The sequence below is a fragment of the Pinus tabuliformis genome, chromosome X (assembly GCF_031772625.1).
Source record: "Pinus tabuliformis cultivar Carrire ecotype Pingquan chromosome X, CPIR1, whole genome shotgun sequence".
NCBI lineage: Eukaryota > Viridiplantae > Streptophyta > Pinopsida > Pinales > Pinaceae > Pinus > Pinus tabuliformis.
The window spans coordinates 1,685,091,287-1,685,113,005 of NC_142308.1; positions in this window are offsets into that span (position 1 = coordinate 1,685,091,287).

Sequence of the window (21,719 nt, forward strand, 5' to 3'; positions counted from 1 at the left end):
TCAGGAGAAGACTCTCCTGTCGGGGAATCAGGCAAGGTGATTATAGGAGTAGTAGAAGTCTTGGAAGATTTCTTCTTGCTCTTTGTGTTCACGATACCAATCATACCATCAGCGGCATGAGATCCCGAAGGAGCAGCAGCGATTTGATTTGATTTTGGAAGATCTGGAATCTTATCGTGTAACGTACCTGACTGAGTATAAACTAAGTCAAGGTACTGCGCCTGAGCAATGACTTGCTCCTCAGTAACTACTCCGGCCTTAGCTACATCTTCATTAATCTTCGGTAATAATGATTTAACAAACCATTCAGCTAAGATTTGGTCCGGAATAAAAACTTTCACTAACCTTCTTCGACGTCTCCACTCATGAATGTGATCAGAAATATACGTGGACGTCGATTGTTTTAGTGAAGTTAATAACTCCGTGCCGTTATCGTATCTGACCGGCAACTGAAAGTGAGTTAAGAATGAGGTAGCTAACTGGCTAAAATTGTAAAAAGAGGCCCGTGGCAACTCAATGTACCACTTGGCCGCGAGACCAATGAGTGTACGCTGGAAAAGACGTAAGTGGATCGAATCATCCGAGATAGAATTTGAAGCACACCAGAGGTGGTAAGTCATCACATGATTGGACGGATCCTCTCCAGACTTACCTTCGAACTTGGGTATATCACTGGGCAACTTATTTGGCATTGGCGGCCAGAACGGAAGATACTGAATTGGATCATTCGTTAGGCGCGTCAAGTCTGGTAAATCCAAAGTTGCAATAAACGGTAATTGTCGGTTAGGATCTCTAAAACTCTGGGTCACAAGACCAGTCCCAGGAGGAGGATATCCAGGATAACTAGGAACAGGAATCGCATTAGGGATATTATATCCTCCTGGAAAACCAGGATTAACCGGAGCATACTGGGGTTGTTGAGGTTGTTGATAAGTGTACCCAGGATACGGTTGATACTGGTAAACCGGCTGTTGGACAACTTTCCCATGTTGGTACTGTCCCTGGTATGGTTGTTGAACAAATTGAGGTTGAGTAGTGACAACCGTACTTATACCAGGCTGACCTGTAGGCATCTGGACCGTGGTTTGAATCGTAGATCCAGACAACGGTAAAGATGCCTGAGGAGTGGTTGCAGAGACAGTAGAAACCGGAGCTGTCGATACTCCAGAAGTAAGTGCGGCAGATGTAGCGGTAGTTGTAGTAGCCGTTTGAGATGGGGTACTAGGTGCAATTGGCGGCTGAGTAACTACCGAAGTTACATAAGTTTGAACACTTGACTGGACGGGTTGCGGTTGCTGGGGTGGACCAGAAACTACGGGTTGTCCAGCTTGAGGTACCAACTGTATACTTGGCTGCAACACCTGTTGACCCTGTGATGGATCCCACACTATCATTCCGGGGTATTGACCCGTAACAGGTTGAGGATACTGAGATCCATAACCGGATTGAGGATAGGATTGATAATTGAAAGGTACAGTTCCCATACCTTGAACATATGACTGACCTTGAGGTGGTTGATAACCTTGACTCGAGTATTGACCTTGAGGTTGATAACCTTGGGGTAAATACTGATACTGGGGTTGACCTTGACCTTAAGGGTGATACCCTTGAGGTTGATACCCTTGGGGTTGATACCCTTGGGGTTGATACCCTTGAGGTTGATACCCTTGAGGTAAATATTGATACTGAGGTTGACCCTGGGGTACATTTTGAGGCTGGGGTTGACCTTGAGGCATGTATTGCACCATAGGTACATACGGACCTTGAGGTTGCCCCCCAGACACGATTTGTGTACCTTGAGGTTGCCCCCCAGGCGTTAACTGAGGCTGCCCCCCAGGTGGTAACTGGCCACCTTGAGGTTGAGAAACGGGAACTGAACCTGACATCATGTAAATGTCTCCTACACCCAATGGTATATTACCATTGTTTCCAGCTAATAACCCATGATCAATGGGTTGAGGAGATGCCCCCGCAAAGGTACCAGAAAGTGATTGATACCCGGTGGGAACAGAAGGACCGCCGTGTAAGAAAGATTCAGGAGTTTGAGTAAACACGGACGACTGACCAGACATATTTACAGGAGTATAAATACCTCCAGGTGGAAAGGGAGTACGAGGTGTAGAAAAACCTACCCCTGAGTTGTCTAAATAATTGGTTAACGAAAGGTACCAAGTAGTACTTCTAGGAGGACTGTAAAAGATAGATTCACGCTCCCTGAGCTCAATAGTAAGTTGATCCTCAAGGTTAGAGACGCCTATTTCTTCCTCTGGAGCAAGTTCTTCAATAGCAATCAGACCAGTAGGAAGATTTTCAGTGATAACTCGTTCTACTCTTGGTGAATCTGGAACACTAGAAGTTGGAGTAACAGGTTCAGATATTTCAGGTTCTTCGCCTGTATCACTAGTAAACGAAAAACTACCAGCAAGCTCAGAAACTGTAACAGCTTCGGGATTATAACCTATCTCTAGACTTTAGTAATTTGGATGGACTACCAAGGAAGATTCTCCTTCTTCAGGTGAACCTACTGTACTGCCACTAGGAGGAGTTACAAGGACCTTCAAACCTTCTAGATTACTCGGGTCGTCTCGAGGAGGTTCACCCCGAAGTCTACGGGATCTCCTCAACAATTCGGCCACAGAAACAACTTCAGGAGACTAGCCTCGAAGTCTACGGGACTGTCTCGGTAATTCCGCCACAGCTAAAAACTTTTAACTACTACACACGAAAACAAAGTAAAATCTCAAATCAAACCACCTAAAGTCTCTAAAGAACCAAACAAATTTGAAGCACACGCCTAAAGAATCTAGGGCGTCAAACTAAGCACAAACAGTAGCCTTCCAGACCGAAAACGCTAGTTGGAGATGAAACCCAACATCGCCGGATTCAGTACAGAAGTGGCAGGTGGAACAGTTACCCCGGCAACCTGCTTAATGAATAGACCGGCACAAGTTCCTCCACTTTAACCGTCTCGAGTGAAGTGAACCCCCCGGAAAATCCAAGTGAGTCTAGCCAACGTCTGCTCCAGGTACAGTGGGATCTTCCCTCCACCGTCACCTTGGTAGGATCCTAAAGATAATGGTCACTAAGGTTACCAACCGCAACAAATGCACCTGGGGGAACAGTCTACACTCCGACAGCACGCAAGGGCAGAGTATCAAGCTCAATCCCCTTGCCGGTTCCTTGACAATAATCCAAGGTTTACCGACAAGTGACCCATGGCTCCTCGACAATGGTTAATCCGAGGTTTACCGTTTGTAATACGTGCGTGTCTGGTGTCGTTCCCAACGAGGGAGGATTGATCCCCTCACTGGTTCGGACACGAGCTCGTGCTTCTCCTTTAAGAGGAGCCTTCCCAGAGTACAAATGAGACAATTGGATTTATTCTATCACAAGATAAGCTACTTGTTTGGTTTTGTTGTCTTGGAGAGTTAATTACTCTCCTACTCCAAGACACTAGCCTGATCTAAATTGGTGTTTCAGAGCCCTAGTAAATAAAAGTTACTAAGTTGATTTTACTTTAAGCGTTAATTTTATGGTTTTTCTTAAAGACAAAAGGTAGCGGAAATGAAACCAATGGTGTGTAGACTGGACTCAAACCACTACAAAGATGCACCTAAGATGATTTACGCTACTTTTCTCTTTCAATGAAACTCCTAACTAAGAGAGTTGGAAAATGAAATTTTTATAGAAAACAACTTTCTTAGTAAAGACAATCAAAGAAACAATTCTCTTTATCTTTCCAAGCATACAAACATGACCACTCCTTACGTGCACGAAAAACTCTTTTTCTTTCAAAATCCCTTAAAGCTACTTGAAACAAAACTTTTCAAAGGAGATGTTTTTGTATTTTCTCTTATTTAATAAAGCATATAAATCTATTTTAACGAAAATCAATCTCAAAAGTTATAAAATCTATGAAAAATTGACTCACAAGCAAATCAAAAAGAAATTTACTCTAAAGCAAAACTAACGAGGCAAAAGCCTACAAAGATGATTCTAGGTTGTTTTACTTGACCACAATCAAGCCAAGGACCAGCTAATGCAGAATCAAAAGACCAGTCAAAACAAAACTCAAATCTTTTTGTTCTTTTTGTAAAATGGAATTCAATACTCAATCAACAAGTACGTCGAAATTTGCCAAAGAGACAACTCAAAGGTAAGTTGCTCTCACAGGTAGACTTTATGACAGGCCCGACTTCTAAGAAGGCTGACAAAACCAGAGAGATTTAAGGCTTGACAACTTCTACCGCCAAAGTCACTACAAGACCTACTCAAAAATCAAACCCTAGGGCTTAAACTTCTATGAAATCCACTAAAACACTCAATGCTATCGAAACAAGTTCAGGTGAAGATTTTTGACAAGAGACTAATGGATCTGGGCAGTAAAAACTAAGAAAAAGCAAAATCTAAGAGGAAAAATGTAGAAAATGGAAATTTCTTAATTTTTAGCAAGGTACGCAGGCAACCTGTTAAGACAGGTGCGGGTCCGCTCTGTGAACACAGCAACAGTACGTACAAGTACGCACTGTGCAATACTCAGAGGGTGCGTACTACTGAAAAAACCAAGAAAAACTAAATTCAATCTAACCCTAAGCTAACCCACCCAAATACAAAGTCACAGAGCCAAAAACCAGAAAATAAATGACTTTTCTCAGATCAAAGTTGCATACAAAGGAAAAGACTTTCACATCAATGGATTCCCCAGCGGAGTCGCCATTTTGTCAAGCGGAAAGAGTCGATAGTGCGGACACAACCAACCTCCCTAGGAGCCTAAGACTCTCTAGTGACAAACAAGACAAACAAGAGCAATCCTTCTCTAAACATGCATTTACTATATAAGAAATCAAGTGTTTAGATCCTACCTGTAATCCAACGCTGTTGCAGTAGTCCAGCCTCACTGATTCGGATGAGCTCCTCCTTCACTTCGAAACCTGCATTCACTAACAATCAAACGATTAAATAGCACTTGATAATCTCATAAAATAAAACATGTTTAACACATAGACCAAGGAGTACATGAAACAACTCATAAATAACAAGTTATTGAGAAGAATGGACTCATTTGAATTAATAGGAAACAAAAGGAACAATTACAACCCGAGCCTTGGTGTTGTGCAAGTCCCTCCCAGGGTCCATCAAGAGTTCTCCTTTACTTTGACAAAGCTCACCCACTTCCAAATAGAACAAACAAAGATGGCAATCTCTCCTCACAAGTTTCTAAATGGGAGTCCTAATTCTAGCAGCATCTACCCTTAGAAATGTTTAGCTTCCAACCTCCTCTCCTTCTGGCCCAATGCCTGTATTTATAGTGCTCAAGAGGAAGTTAATCAGGTCCACCATCAATGGGATAATCCCCTCTTTGGATGGGATAGCTCCCTTATTGATGGGATAAGTTCCTCTTTGGTAGGGGTACATGAACCATCTGGAGGCGCTTCATACACGTCAAACATACTTCTAGAAGCCTCTAGAAATGACCACAAGTAACTTTTTAAAGATGAAACTTGCGCATTTTGACCTTTACAGGGGTACGCACCTGCCCCTTTACATACAGAGCGTACAAGTACGCAGCTTTTGTGAACATTAGGTGCGTATCCGCAGGTAAGGTTGAGAGAACCTGCGTACCCAGAGATAAATACATTTATAAAGACTTTCTCTCTTTTTGGAGTTTGACATGGAGAGCAGAGGCATAATACTTGCCCAGGAGGATAGCATGACTGTTGATAGAGCCATACTAACTGTAAATAGCCATGGTGACATTTTTTAGTGTAACAAGGGGGATTTATCACTAAGTTTGTGGTAGACTCGAAAGTCAGCTACAACAAGGCAGAATGTCGTTTCCTCAATGGACCGCGAGGTAAGTACATTAAATCTTTGAATACTTGGATTAAAATGCTATTGCGTGAAAAGTGGGTTATGCGATAAATTAATGTTTGGGACTACACAAAGTGGGAAGATCTACAAAAATGGAAGTAGTGAAGAATTAGAAACTAGTCTCTTAATTTCACCCTCATGGGAGAGCGAGGAGGAGCTCGTGAAAGTTTCTCTGAGAAGCGCGATCAATTTGATAAGGCAACGAATTCCACACATACCACCTCCACCTACACCACCACCAGTATCACCACCTTCACCTCCATCTCCACCCACACCACCTTCGCCACCACTGTAGTTCAATATGGCAAGTGCCATAAAATTGTTGGTATCTAGAGGAGTAGGGAATGAAGATCCGGACCAATTTTGGTTCATGGTAAGGGCCATATGGGAAGCACAAGGAGTTGTTGATGACAATATAAAGAAGGATACATTGGTAAGCGTGTTGTAGGATCGTGCAGTAACATGGTATATTAAGAACTATAATGACCATCCAAACGCAGGAATTGCAGATATCCAGGCCACACTGAATAGGGAATTTAGCAAGCCAAAGTCGAAGACACAATCGATATTCAGGTTTAAGGAGATCACAATGCTTCTAGGAGAGACCGCATGGGATCTGGATCAGAGACTGAAGAGTATGATTCACAAAACCAACATGACCTTGACAGATGGGTAGCACCGCGCATGGTTTATAGCATCACTAACACCCCATTTAAGAATGGCGCTATCACAACAAAAGCTATCCACCAAGACCGAAGCTTTAGAGGTTGCAATGAGATTGCACGATACCCCTATACAATATCCCAGTTTGGGAGTCCAACAAATCTACATGCAACTGCAAAATTTGTGTCTAGAAATGCAGAGTTTGAAATAGGACAGGACACCTCAGCCAGAGACGTGCGAGGAGGTATGGTGCATAAAATTCAAAGGCCAGGGGTATGACAAGGACCACTATCTAGTTTTCATGAATTACTTGGAGGGAAGAGGGTCAATGCTGTTAAGACCAGAGGCACAAGAAAGACCGAGTGCGACACCTACATTGTGGTGCACGATCTGTCAGATAAGAGGAAAACATGCTACAGATAATTGTCATCTATTGTAGAAGTATACACAAACGTCCCAATAATTGTTTTATAATTTATGTAGGTCAACAGGCCATGATAAGAGAACCTATAGAAGTTATGAGCTAATGATGGATTGGACCCCTACCTATAGAGTGTAGACCGAAATGTAAGCCCTCGATCCAAATGCAGGGATGGCGCGTGCTAGATTTCAGGGGCGCGGACGAGGTCGAGGTGTAATGGGACCAGGAAGGGGTTGCAAACAACTAATTTGTTACAGTTGCAGAGGGCCAGAGCAGTATGCCCACAATTGTACAAATTTGATGAGACATCATGTTTATTCTATACTTTGTTTGATCATGAGGTAGAAGACTGCCCTACACTCATAGCGAGGCTGCACAAGAAAGGGGTACTCTAACCTCCCCCAACTCAGAATTTTCAAATGATGAGGTATGAGCCACGCGAAGAGGACCCAAATGTAAACATAATGCTTAGAAGCGGTATCAAAACTAGAGATGACAAAGGTAAGCAGCTAGAAGAAAGCGCGTAGGTTCGCAAGGCTCCTACAAAGGAACCTGAATTTGATTTGGAGCATGCAGAGGAGATGTTCAAGGAAGCTAAGAAGAGCTTCACGGAGGCCTCCACTTCAGGTAGTAAGGATAAGCTAGAACCAGGGATGGATCCTTCAATGCTCACTACCTTTCTATAGACATGCATGAAACTACTGCATGATAGCAAGGCTGTAAAAGGACTATAGGAACTTATCACTAGGTGCGCGGGGTTAGGAGAATCGTGCGTAGTCTAGAAACTTGGAAATCATGCATTGCAAACATGAAGGGAAATGAGATTGACTGCACAAATCCGAGAGTACGAAATGGATCAAGTAATTCTGGATCCTGGATTAGACGCGAATGTACTGCCGAAACAAACATGGGAATGCATGGGTAGCCCCATGCTACAATGATCTCATATTCAATTGTGAATGGTGAACCAACAAAGATCTTACCCATGAGAAGATTGCAAGGGGTAATCGTGGATATTGAAGGTGCGAGCGCCCTGGTGGATTTCGAAGCTATAGAGATTGTTTATGATAGCAATCCGTATCCCACGCTACTGGGCATAGATTAGGCCACTGATATGAATGGAGTCATAAATTTGAAGAAGCGCAAAATGATTTTTGAGAAAAAGTCACTACACATAGTAGTACCGCTAGATCCTGCCAAAGGAGCACGATACACTGAACCGGTGTGTGAAGATGATAGTGATGACGATCTCAATTGCATTTATAAGATAACCACACAAGAACAAGATTGGGTGAATCAAATAGCGGATGGTAGGATTTCGTGGGAGTGTGAAAGTTCTTGCACTTTGGATTTGGACGAAGAAATAGAATGATGGCAGAATAATCTACACGAAGCAACCATGCTCAACTGCAACATGATGGTTATACCATTGCACTATGTGACAATAGAGGTAAGGGATCTACCTATGAATGATGGGTTAACAGTGGTGGATGAATTCCTGAACAAATTTGAAAGCGCAGTGCTAGAACAACAGTGGTTCAGTGCTCTAAAATGGGCACTGCGTGCAATGCCTGCAAAGTGGCGGGGTACGCATCAGAGAAGCTTTGAGGATTGGCGCGAATGCAGAAGGGAGATGTTTATATGATTTGGAAAGCCCCAGCTATGAATGAGAGCCAGTTACGAGGGACAAAATGGTTTGCGTACCCACTTTTCCTTATGGATATAGACGTATGGTACACAACCCAAACAAACACACACCACTCCCAGAATAGAAAATAGGAACAAAATGCGGTGGCAGGAAAAACGAAGTGTGCTAAATATTATCTGCGGAGAAGCATTTGACCAAGTGCGTGAAGTGCTGAACAGTGTCCACCAGGTGAGACGCACTGACTTGGACCTATGTGTACCAGCGGTTCAATGGGCCTATAGGACCTTATGCAAAACCCTAACTGCGAGAACAATTCCAAGGCTGTGGAATGAAGCAAGGACCGTAATATCTGAGGAGCATGCAAAGATGAATCCACACGTAATAGCACCCGTAGATTCAATAGTGCATGAAGCCTGGGATGAAGAAATCACACAACTACGTGAAGCAGAACACATAAGACTTTAGGAAGCAATTTGGTAGGGAAACTTTAGACTTCGTGAACTTGAAAAGGACCAGGTACGGCTAAGGAAGAAAGGAATTTTAATGGACACAGAAGTCAAGAGGCTAGAAAATGACATAAAGGGAGCATTCCTCATCAATAAACCAAGGATGGCAAGGCAAGGTACGGACGATCATACTAATGAATTAGAGGACTATCACCAAGAATTGGTTCATTTGCTACCATGGCTAGGACTACATATCACTAAATGCAGTAACCAGGGAAGCACATTACAAGTGATAGAGCATGCGGCATTGATCGCTACAATGATAGATAAGGATTTTCAGCGGTCTATGTTGGAGGGCGGGATGGAGCCCCGAACAGGTGGTGCAACAACCTGAATAGCCATAGGAAGAATAGTATTAGCGCTCTAGCAAACTGAAAGGGAGCACGGGACTATAAATTATTATGCCTGGGAGTTGCGCGACCTGACAGGTGTACGCAGGAACAAAATGTCACAGGGTTCGCACCCATGGATGGAGGGTTGCACTGCCACGCGGGTTGGTTGGGAAGTGACCATTAATGTCACCGCTCGTGACAGGATGTCTGATTTGAGGCGAAATGGAGTGGGCAATGGGAATTTAAGACGCGATTTATGGGAAAGATTTGAGAAAATCTACTGCCAAGAGAGCATTGATGGCCCGAAATGGGGGGGAAAAGTTGAATTTGAATTCAAAAGGCAATATAAAATTCAAAGGGATAGCCAACAGACAACACTTGGTCATTTGAGACTTGAGCAGTTGAATAGAGCACAAAGTGTTGAGAGCCGAGCGATAATAGAGCCCCTAAGTTCACAAAAGAGCATATACAGTGTAGAAATGATGACGACCAATAAGGATGGGTTGGGCATTGAAGAGGAAACCGCCGATGAGGTCGTGCAGACCCCCATGGTACAGGATGTTCCTAAAGGTGCTGGGGTCATGATAGAAATCCCCAAATCACACCAGACGCTGAGACCAAAGAAAGATAAGGAGGAAATGGGACTAGTACACATGTCCCAGAGGAATCCGCGACACAGTAAGTTATCAATGGAAGAAAAAGGAAAGGTAGTTACCATTGAAATAGATGAAGAGGAAGAAGACTTACAAGCCCTGACTGCCACTGCAGAGGAAGAAGAAGACGTGGAGGAAGACATCCAATCGTTGCGCTCTACAACGAAATTGCTTGCATATGTCCCTCTGCGAAGAGGGAAAACCAAAATACCGAAGGATCTGGATCCAACGAAGAGTGCACTCCAGACCCCGCTCCTCCCTAATGGAATTGTATTTGAGGGCTCTCACCTAGGCTGTGTTCCCACCCTGAAATTTGAAGACTGGGACCTCGTGAACAGTGAGAAGTTCCTGCACTTAGAGACGAAAAATCTGATGAAGCAAAATATGGAGGGGTCGATGATAGCATTAGAGCCGCGAAAATGGCTGTGTGGCATGAAAAAGGCTGGGTTGCTGCACTTGTTATGGATTCCACATTTCCACCTTGTGCCCATCACCATTTTCATCATCAAGCAGCTGCTCTGCCTGGTGCATGATGGGTATCTATGGTTGGAGGAGCCTATTCCCATCAGGGTAGACATCATCCACCAGATTTCTCAGCTTCCCTGTAAAGGAAAGGACCCCACGACGATATTCACAAAAAGTAACGATTTGGCTCTCGCAAAGGCCATGAAGGAAAAGTATAAGCTAGAGAAAAAGAAGATGGGCAATGCCATCTCCAACATCAAGGATAAGGGTGTGCGTGTAGCCACCCAACTCCTGGCTGGAAAAGTGATGAGAAAAATGCCACACCGATGAGGTACCAGTGCCTGTGGTTGCATTGGCTGAACAGTGTGCAGAGGGGGTCCAGTTCAACTGGGTCGAGTTCCTCTGTGAGGAGTTTTTGATAAACTGTCACGAGGCCCAGGAGTAGGATAAGAGCTAGAGGATAGTCAGTTCCTGAGCATTGATCGAGACTTACTAGAGGCCATGAAGTAGGCTCCTCTCTGGGTCACCAAGGACACGAAACGGATTTGCGATAGGGTGCTCATGGAGGTGAGGATTCACATGTGGATCAATAGGAGGCTGCGCCTGTCACCTACGGTGCACAATAGTTTGCAAAATTTTGTAGACTTCAAGGTAGACATGCACAACATATACATCAAGGCACGAAAGGATTCGACATAACAATGGAAAAAGCTACCATTCATAGCCATTGACGACGTGATCTTCACTATGTTAGAGACATATCCTCTCGAGTGGAGCACCCCAGATTTGGCGAAATTGGAGAAGGTGGCAGCACAAAAAGAGAAGGATGATGCCAAGTTGCGCGTCACCCAACTGGCCGAGAGAAGGAGGAATGAAAAAGCAAAAGCTGAGGTAAGGGCAGCCCGCGAATTAGGACAGGAAGCTGTGGAATAGAAGAAGGCCACATAAGTAGCAGCAGTAGCACAGAAAATAGAGGACACAACAATATAAGTAGAGGAGGGCCAAGCAGCGTCCTCAGGGTAGGAGGCATGGGACACAAAAATAATATAAGAGAGCACGGAACCAGGGCCCATGTCTACACAGCTCAAACAATCGTGCATCACAAAAATATTAGGTCCAAGAAAGAAGGTCAAAGCCTCAGAGTTGGCCATCAACCGATCACCTTAACTGAAGGAGATCTCCATGATATTGGCGAGACGGTATGCGATGTCACCAGTGAAGCACTCCAAGAGTTTATGACGGAGCACTAGAGTGTGTCGGGGGCCCTCAGGATGTAGTTGCATGAGTTAAAGGTGCGTCCCCCTCAGGATGGTATCCTATCTACCGACGTCGCAGTGGGCACTTCAACAGCAGAACAGATTCTGCACGCAAGGATGGCCAGCATAATAGTGTTTCCAGAGGGAGTGTTAGTATCAACAGATGTGATGGACCGAATGATAGTTAGCATGATGAAAGGCCTTGGCCTTAATCTAGCTACCCTTCCCTGGGAAACACTTTATCAGCTACAGGATGGAATAACAGTAGAGCTGCACGCCAAGGAGAGCCACACGATCCAGGTTCTGAGCGAGCAAAAGATTAATATAGAACAAATTAGCTTGTAGTGCAACGAGTTGGTGTCACAAAACCAACAGTTGGTGTAGATAGTAGATGATGCTTGCCGACGCATCCTAGAGCTGGCTATCGCAGAAGATCTACCAGTAGAAGTACAAATTCACAGTTTATCAAGTGGAGTCTGCGATGCCAGAGAAGAGACAACAAAGGTGTAGCTGGAGCTGAATATCCAGATTGCCGAGCTGCGGTTGAAGGTGCAACCTTCCACTCCCCCAGAGGTTAGAGAGAAACGTGCTAGCACTATTACAGCAGGGATGGAAGAGATTGGAGGTGCAGTGCGCAACTATACGAACACGTTGGAGCAGGCACTTGAGGTCCTCACGAGATTGAAGGAGGACCCCAACATCCAACGGCTAGAGACAGAGGCACGCAAAATCCAACAACATTATGACAACATTATAGTGACTGCGCAAACAGTAGTCCTTACTCAACGGCTTGCAAGGATGCAGCGAGCCAAGGCATTAAAGGAGTAGGTTGATGCAGCGTGCCATAAGGAAGCCATTCTCAAAGTGCGCATCTAGCCATGGATTGATGAAGCCTTCACAATCACAATAGATATCGAAGGAAAGCTCGCATAGATTTAGGGGATGCATGCACAGATGCAATGCAGCACACCAGAAACAGAGGGCTCAGAAGACAGAATGTACCAGGTTCAACAAACAACAACTCAGTGTGCTACAGACATCAAGATCGTTTGGGACCAGCTGGAGGGACTCTGTGCCAAGATTGCCGCTCCGACAGAGTGACTCGAGGGCGAGTCATGATGTTTGTGTTGGGGGCCTTTTGGTCATGGAATCCCCCCACAACATGTTTTTGGGCTTAAAGCCCAAGTTTTTAGTTGTTATTATTGTAAAAATGCCGTGAATTGAGGGTGCAAAACGCAAATTGTATGTTAGAGTCGTATGGCTGTCCGCCCTAAGTTTTGAATGTAGTGTTGGCCTACCCATGGTCTGTATACCATGGGATTGTATAAATAAAGTGAGGCTCTAAGTTGTAAGGAAGAAAGTGAACCAACGGATGGAGTCTATAAGATAGCGAGCATGGAGTAAGAATCTAAGTGACTTGGGTCATAGTAGTAGGAAGAGGCTCTGCAGCTGAGTGCACAGAGGCCTAGTAGAGTTCACAGCTAAGTGTGTGGACCCCTATAGCTGAGTGTGTAGGGTAGAGTTGAGTCTGTAACCAAGGAAGAAGAATAATAAAGACAAGTTTTATCTGAATTCTAAGCATCTGTTCTTGTGTTATTTCTTGTTTGATATCATTTGTAATTATACTATTTATTTACTGTGTGTACGTATATGAATGTTGAATATTGTTAAGTATAACTGAAAGCATACAGATAATCTAAGTTGATCAAATAATACCAGGTTACTAATAAGGATTTGGGTAGTACACTGTTCGGGCCTCGAGTAGGGCCGTGCAAGGGCAACATCGCAGGTTGTGAGGTACTGATAAGTGCGCGTAGCAATGTGCATGTAGGGTCAAACCGCGGACCACTTGAAATCATCAAACATCTCTAGAGTGCGGAAACCTGGTTCTAGCACCCTCCCATACTACTTTGGGTGAGACCTCAGTCCGCGCTCCATGGACTATTTCCGAAAGGGCTAGTAGTACCGAGATTTGTTTGGCCAAATCACCTTTGAACCTGGGTCAGGCCCCTACAAGCCAACACATTTTTAAGTTATTTATGTGTTTATCTTGCTAGTCATTTTCTTTTTGGATCTATGAAGGGAACAAAAAACTTTTACTAAATTGAATTTTGGTACACCATTGCAAAAAAAGAAAAAAAAAATAGGGAAGGCATAAGGACTTCTTCAAGTTGTGAGGAATAATTAGATTGAGGAATGTATAGGGGAAAATGAGCACAAAGTAGGGAATATTTTGAAGTTGAAAGTAAGAGGGTTGTGGGGAGAGGCAGGGGAAGGGAAGAGGGATGCTACATTATGGTTAGATCATTCAAAGGAAAGGCTTCACAAGTCTCTAGAAGGGAGAGGATATAGTATATATTAGATGATATACATGCCTTTTATTTTTGAACCACATAAATACAGGGTGCTTAATTTTTGTTACCAAAGGGATTCTTGGCTAGTTACCATTTGTTTGGATTATCAAGGGTAGATTATGTTGTCACTCACTGCTTTACAAGTTATCTGTTTCCTAGAATACATAAGAGTAGTTAAGTTTGAAGCCATTTCCCAAGCCACAAAAGCTCTCAGAGTTTAATCAGTCCCTCTCTATTTTTTAGTACTCGGAAATAGATTTCCAACGGTATGTGGAAGTCCTAAAATGGACTTCTAGATCAGAAGTTAGAGCATGTTGAAGTTACCCTTAGAAAGCTAGAAAACAAAGAGAAATAACCCAAAGGAAAAGGCTCATCAAAAATCGCAATCAGAGCTTCCTGTAGCAGCAAAGGAGGGTAGTAAGATCAGTGATCAGATGATCATCGATATCGTAAATCGGCTATCAGAGGGACCAAGGAAAAGTGAAAATTACAATCAGTGGTCAGATGGACCATGTCACATAGCGTATCGACGATTCATGATGTTGAACGCCGATATCGCGTGTCAGTGATTAGAGGCACAAAGAGGTGCACATAGGCAAAGGGTCCTGAACATTTTCAAACACCGATAAACACTAAAATTACCGATAATTCAGGCCCTCAGTGTTAAAGTGTCGAGAGGGGCCAATTTCATTTAACAAAGAAAATCACTGAAAACCAAGGGGAGGTAGACCCCTTTTCTCTCTCTCCTCTGGTGGGCCACATGGAAGACTACCATTGGTCCTCACAAATGACATGGAAGCTGATGTGGCTATATGGAGATAACATGGCAGTATGGAGGAGACGTGTCACATGGATTTGACATTTTCAGGGTCCTAAGGGGGGCATTTTTGGGTGACACATGTCACCACTCATAGAGTGACATGTGGCAGTGATGAAAACACCCATCAAAATCGCATACCGACGATTTCATAGGTCAAGTCCCTTCTCCACCGTAGTCCCTCCAGGGTTATAATTGTGATATGTGGGAGATCCTCCCGGATGCGATATTTTATGTATTACAGTTTCTGAGGATCTTGCATTCAAGCAGTCGGCCTGCACTATGAAATGAGGTGAAGGGGCCTTGTTGGCTTATGGGGGCCTGACCTAGGTTCAGAGTTATTTAGCCAAACAAATCCCTACACTACTGGTTCTTTCGGCATCAACCCGCAGAGTGCGGACTAAAGTCTCACCTAAAGCAGTATGGGGGGATGTTGGAACCAAGTTTCCGCACCCTTGAGATGGATGTGATGTCAGTTTAATCCAACTATGCCTACCTTCACATAAGTTGCTTCATGCCCTAATCTAACCTTCAATACCTCCGTGATCTATTACGATTGGATTTCGCATAGCCCTAACCAGGGGCTGAGATGCTTTCGCGTTGCTAAGGCAGCGAACTGCGCTATTTCCCAACCTAGACTGAATATCTTACTTATCTTATTGACAGATCTTAATTATATTCGCATAAATAGATATTCTAACTTGTGTTCACTTAGCCAATACAATTATACACATTCGTGCATCATATAAACATTAGAGGTGAAATTCATACCCAATATAATAGATGCATAAAATAGGAAATAAATATGCATAAATGATAGAAACTTCTCTTTATTACTACTTCCAAATGATTATAGATTCAACTCGCCTTGCACACTCAGCTGTAGGGGCCTGTGCACTTAGCTGCAGAGCCTCCTCCTATGCTACGACCCAAAACTAGATTTTACACTTTAGATCTATCTTGCATACATCATATGTTCTTCATCTTTCGATCTATGAATTAATGCCTTAACTACTTAGAGCTTCACTCTATTTATACAATCCCATAGTCCGTGGACCATGGGTAGATATTATTCAGCTGAAATTACATTATCAAACTAAGGGAAAACAACCCTATGACTCTTTAACAAACTACGCGATTCATGCCCACAAAATGCAGAGTCTTTACATCGTTATTACAAAATTGGACCAAAATCTAGGCTCTAAGCCCCATAACTACTGTTTGGGGATCCCGCACCCAACAGGCCCCCTACACAAACATCATGACTCACCGTCAAGTCACTCTTTCGGTGCAGAGATCTTTGCGTGAAGACATCCCAACTCTGATTGGATTACTGCAACTTCGACAACGCACTGAGCGGCTGCCTGCTGAATGTCCTCTACGCATCGTTCGGTGACTACTGTCATTCAACCGCAACTCTGAATCCTTTCCTGAGTTGCTTGTAGCTACGCAAGATTTACATCAATGGATGCTATAATGGTATATGCCTCATCGATCCATGATTGTAGGTGTGCTTTCAAAACTGCCTCTTTAGGCCGAGTGACATCCACTTGCTCCTTGAGCGCCTTTGCCTGCTACATCCTTGCAAGCCTTTGTGTAGGGGAAACCATTTGTATAGTCCCTTTTACCTCATCATATCTCTACTACAGTTCGTGCACCTCTGTCTCTAGGTGCTCTATGTTCGGGTCCTCCTGCAGGGTGGTGAGGACCTCGTACGACTGCTCAAACAACTTCATGAAGTTTGTCACTACAATGTCAACCACCGCCATTGCTATTTTGATTGCAGTGGTGCACTGTTCCTTAACCTCCAGCGGAGTTGAAGGCTACGCCTTCAGCTGTAATTCTTTGATCTGAAGGTTTAGCTCCAGCTGAACCCTGGACATTTTAGCTCTTTCCTTACGCACCCCTGTCGCTAACTTTCGTACGTGCACCTCCACAGGTTCCTCTCCTTGGATGGCCAACTCTAGGACCATATGGAAGGTTTCCTCCACCACCTGCACTATCTGTCTATTTTGCGCCACTGCCTTGTTGTGTTCCAGGCTCAATTGCTCAATGTTGATGTGCTACTCGCTCATTACCTGTATAGCGCGACTCTCCTTGGTGCGAAGTTATGCAGTAACTCCATCTTGCAAAAGATATAGCATCTCCCGAGGGAGCGCAGACATGTTTAACCTGAGCCCTTTCAAGTTGCTAACCATAGGCCTATCGGCCTCATTTTTTGTAACGAGTTCTCCATCTAGTAGCACTATTGTGTTGGTCACCCTCGTGCGAAACATTTCCTCGGCCGCTAAAGTGCCAACTGCGAGGCTGGGTGACACTATGCCAGCCTATGGAGTGCACACTTGTAACTCCTGTATCTGTGTCCAGAGAGCTCCCAATACCAATTGGTGTTGCTCCTCAAACTGCTGGAGGGCCTCCATGGTTACATCCCTCACCATTTCGCCAATATCGTGCAAGTCTCCTTCAGTAAGGGTGATAGGGTTAAAGATGTTTTTGAGGCCTTTGTCTTCTTTCATGGCCCTACTTGTTGTCATGGTCGTGGATGCTTTAGCTAGGTGGACATTGTCTATGGGTCCACGCCACCTTGTTCTGTGTCAGTCTCTAGCTCAAGCGAAGGTGACTTCTGTCCTTCACACTCTTCTTCTGCTACCTTTTGCTGCTCCTCGTCCAACTTTGCAGCGTCGCCCACCACCTCGGCCTTAGCCGTTGCTTCTTCCTTCCTACACTTTTCCGCCAGCTGCGCCATCCACAATTTCATCTCTTCCTTCCTCCACTGTCCAGCGAAATTCTCTACCCCCATCGTGGAGCCAGCTGGAGTGTGCCACTCTGGCGGCCAAGACTCAAGGACCACGAAAATTACATCATCAGTCGCCAAATAGAGTAACTCATGTCACGTCTTCATGGGGTCCTTCCACCCCTTGATGAAGACATGGTGGAAGGCTGCTTTGAACTACGCAAAGCTCTGCAGACTGTTGTAGATTGCGGGTGATAACTGTGGCTTGCGATTAATCCCCATCCTAATGTTCATCTTCATGAGCACCCAAAATATCTTTCTCTCGCTTACCCTTTGTGCATCCCTGGTTACCCATAGCGAAGCGTGATTTTTTGGTTCTGGAAGGTCTTGTTCGATCATTGGGAACTAGCTATCTTTGGGAAATTCCCATGCCACCAGTACTATTGATAACAGAAGCCATGCATAATGAAATGTTTTTCCTTGCTCCCGTGCCTTGTGACAGTTCTCAAGGAACTCACCTCATAAATAGTTTGCCCAGTTGAACTGGACCCCTCCTGCGTATTGTGCTACTAGAGCAACCATTGGCATGTGCACCTCATTCACAAGATACTTTCGTATCACCTTTCCTGCCAATATCTGAGTCGTGACCTTAAGCGTAGGGTTGTTGATGCTGGAGATGGCATACCCTTACTTCTTCTTCTCCAACTTAAATTTCTTTTTCATGGCCTTCATGATGGACAAATCATCACTTTTTCCCTCTAAGATATTTGCTGGATCCTCCCCTACACAAGGGAGCCATGTAATATTATGAATAAGATGGTCTATGATGGGGATGGGATCCTCCTGCCACAAGAACCCATCATGCACCAAGCATAGCAACTGCTTCATGATGAAAATGGTCACTGGGGCATGGTGGTAATGCAGCACCCAGAGAAAGTTTAGCAACCCTACTTTCTCAACACCTCTGAGCCATTTGCCTGGCTCCAACTCTATTATTCCAAGCTTGCACATCTTTCTTCTAGCGCATTAGCTACGCGGTTGCTAAATGCAGGAACTTCTCGTAGTCTGTGAGGTCCCAATCTTCAAATTTCAATAAGGGAACCTGTCCCAAGTGCGCTCCTTCAAAAATAATGTCATCAGGGAACAGTGGAGTTTGCAGAGAGCTCTTGCTCTCATCTATATCCTTGGGCACCTTGGATTTTCCCTTTCGCAGAGGAAAATATGAAGGCAACTTAGTGAGAGGGTCCACACCCAGGGTTTCAACTTCCATCTCTACATCCTCCTCCTGAACTAGCATTTCTTCAAACTCTTCCTCATCATCGGCCTCCAAATTGATGACCTTCCCCTTTTCTTCCATGGTGAGCTTTGTCCTCAGTGGATTTCTAGGTGAGATGTGCACCAGTATCATGGCCTGCTTGTCCTTCTTAGGTCTCGGTGTGTGTGGTGATTTAGGGATCTTAGCGACTATTCTGGTGCTCTCTGGGGCTTCTACTTCTATAATTGCCCGCATGCCTTCCTCGATGGTCATTGCTCTGGTATCCATGACATCTTCAGGTGCTTCCATAGTGCAATTCCACAGTTCTCTCAGTGTCTCTGGCAATTACTCAAGCAACAAATTCACTTTCAAAATATCGAATAAGTCTCGGTTCATGAATATTTGAGCACGCAACAACTCAGTTATTAAATTGTCAAGTGTTGTTTTGTGGACAACCATTTTTAATATATAGTGCCTTTTGAATTTGAATTTGATCGTTCCCCCCACATTCGGTCCATTAATGCTAGATTGGCGGTAGATTTTCAAGAATCTAGCCCATAAAGTTCGCCTTAAATGCCTACCGCCTGCTCCATTTGGCCTCAAACCAAGCATCACATTGTCAATAGTGACTTTAACAACCACTTTCCAGCCCACCCGCACAGCAGTGCAGCTACCCTCGCTCTGTCGTGGACCTTGTGACACTTCGCTATTGCGCGCACTCTTGACATTGCACAGTTCCTGGGCATAGTAGTTTATAGTACCGCTTCTCCTTTCAGCTGCCTGGAGCGCTAAGACTATGCTTCTGTCAGCTAGTCAGATGGTCGAGCCACCTATATATATCTTCAAATGACTGCCATTCACTTTTCCTAGGAAGGGTTCTCCATTTAGTTTTACCAACTGTACCGCACCACCATTGGTAATTTCCTTAATAACATATGGTCCCAGCCAATGCATTCTGAGCTTCCCTAGAAATTTGTCAAACTTACTATGATAAAACAACACCAAATCATTTACCTTGAAGGTGCACAACTTGATATGTCGGTCATACCATGCCTTTTCTCGCTACTTTTGGACTTGCTGGTGATATCCAACCAAATATCGTTCCTCTTCGAGATCCTCCAACTGTGCGAGCCTCTCCTCTAGGGCTCCACAAACCGTCATACCTATGAGTGCTGCTATGTGCAGACTAGGCACGATGTATTCCATAGTCATTATGACTTCCACTCCATAGATAAGTAAAAAAGGTGTCTGTCCCATTAATTTCTTGCATGTCGTTCGATATTCCCATAACACTGCAGGTACGCATAGGTCCCAATCACTTCGCTGTGCATTGCATACCTTGGTTAGCGCATTGCATATGTTGCTTGTTGGGGCCTGACCTAGGTTTAGAGTTAATTAGCCAAACAAATCCCTATACTACTGGCCCTTTCGGCAATAGTCCATGGAGCACAGATTGAGGTCTCACCTGAAGTAGTATGGGAGGGTGCTAGAACCAGGTTTCTCCACCCTTGAGATGTTTGAGAGGTTCGACTGGTACAACTATTCGTCCCTGCATGCAGGTCACTTCGCGCACTTCTCTGTTCCTCACACCTTGATACACCACCTTCGTACAACTCTAACCAGGGGCTGTGGAGCTTCCGCGCTACTAGAGCAGCACTCTGCGCTATTACCCAAGATATTACTTATCTTCCTATACCAGTTAATTACCTTTGCGTACTTGGATGTCTTACATTATATTTATTTATACAAAACATTCATATGAGTTCACGTAGAAAATAAAAAATATAATTTCAAATTATACCCAATCATACATTGAAACAGGAAAAGATACACATAAATATGGCAAACTTCTCTTTATTGATTCTTCCAATGGTTATACTCTTGACCTGCCTGTTGGGCATGGAATCCCCCCACAACATGTTTTGGGGCTCAAAGCCCAAGTTTTGAGTTGTTATTGTTGTAAAGACTCCGCAAATTGTGGGTGCGAAATGTATGTTAGAGTCATAGGGTTGTCTGCCCTAAGTTTTGAATGTAGTGTCGGCCTACCCATGGTCTGCAGACCATGGGATTGTATAAATAGAGCGAGGCTCTAAGTTGTGAAAAAGGAAGGAATACAATGGATGGATAGAATAAGATAGAAAAGCATAGAGAAGAGTCTAAGTGTGTCTTGGGTCATAGTAGTAGAAAGAGGCTCTGCAGCTGAGTGCACAGAGGCCTAGTAGAGTCCGTAGTTGAGTGCGCGGACCCCTGCAGCTAAGTGCACAGGGTGGAATAGAGTATGTAAATGAAGGAAGAGAATAATAAAGAAGAGTTTTGCTTGAATTCCATGCATATGTTCTTGTATTATTAGATGTTTGATCTCATTTACAATTATACTATTTATTTACTACGCACTCTTGTATGAATTATGATTATTGTTAAGTACAACTAAAAGAGAACAAATAAGCTAAGTTACTCAACTAATATCGGGCTGCTAGTAAGGACTTGGGTGATAACACTATTCAGCCCCTGAGTAGGGATGCGGGAAGGCAACATCTCAGACTGTGAGGTACAGGTAAGTGCGTGTAACAACGAGCATGCAGGGTCAAACTGTGGACCACTTGAAACCATTAGAAATCTCTAGGGTGTGGAAATCTAGTTCTAGCACCCTCCCATACTACTTCGAGTGAGACCTTAGTCTGCGCTCCACGGACTATTTCTGAAAGGGCCAGTAATAATGGGATTTATTTGGGTAAATCACCTCT